The sequence below is a fragment of the Mandrillus leucophaeus genome, unplaced genomic scaffold, assembly GCF_000951045.1.
Source record: "Mandrillus leucophaeus isolate KB7577 unplaced genomic scaffold, Mleu.le_1.0 Scaffold314, whole genome shotgun sequence".
Lineage (NCBI taxonomy): Eukaryota > Metazoa > Chordata > Mammalia > Primates > Cercopithecidae > Mandrillus > Mandrillus leucophaeus.
In genome coordinates this window covers 997,175-997,720 of record NW_012103299.1, presented here as the reverse complement: position 1 = coordinate 997,720, position 546 = coordinate 997,175, and positions in this window count along the sequence as shown.

Sequence of the window (546 nt, the reverse complement as noted above, 5' to 3'; positions counted from 1 at the left end):
AACCTTTGGCAGTTTTATATCTGCCAAAACTGACCTGTGCATTTTACTTTATGTAAATGATGCCTCAGTTAAAAATAAAACGATTTCAAATTGTGTTTATTGCTGTGAAGAAAATACAAAGGATGCTACCATATTAATTAAAGGACCTGAAAAGGCTTCTCTGAGGAGCTAATAAATTTAAGAGAAGACCTGAAAAGTGAGGAGTTAGCCAGGTGCTTACCAGTGGTGCCTGATGTGCTTATAAAATCTAAAATCATGGCCAGGCGCAGTGGCTCACACCTGTAATCCCAACACTTTGGGAGGTTGAGGTGGGTGAATCATCTGAGGTCAGCAGTTCAAGACCAGCCTGGCCAACATGGTGAAACCCCGTGTCTACTAGAAATACAAAAATTAACCAGGTGTGGTGGCACACGCCTGTAATCCCAACTACTCAGGAGGCTGAGGCAGGGGAATCGCTTTAACCTAGGAGGTGGAGGTTGCAGAGAGCCAAGATTACGCCACTGCACTCCAGCCTGGGCGACAGAGCGAGACTCCATCTCAAAAAAA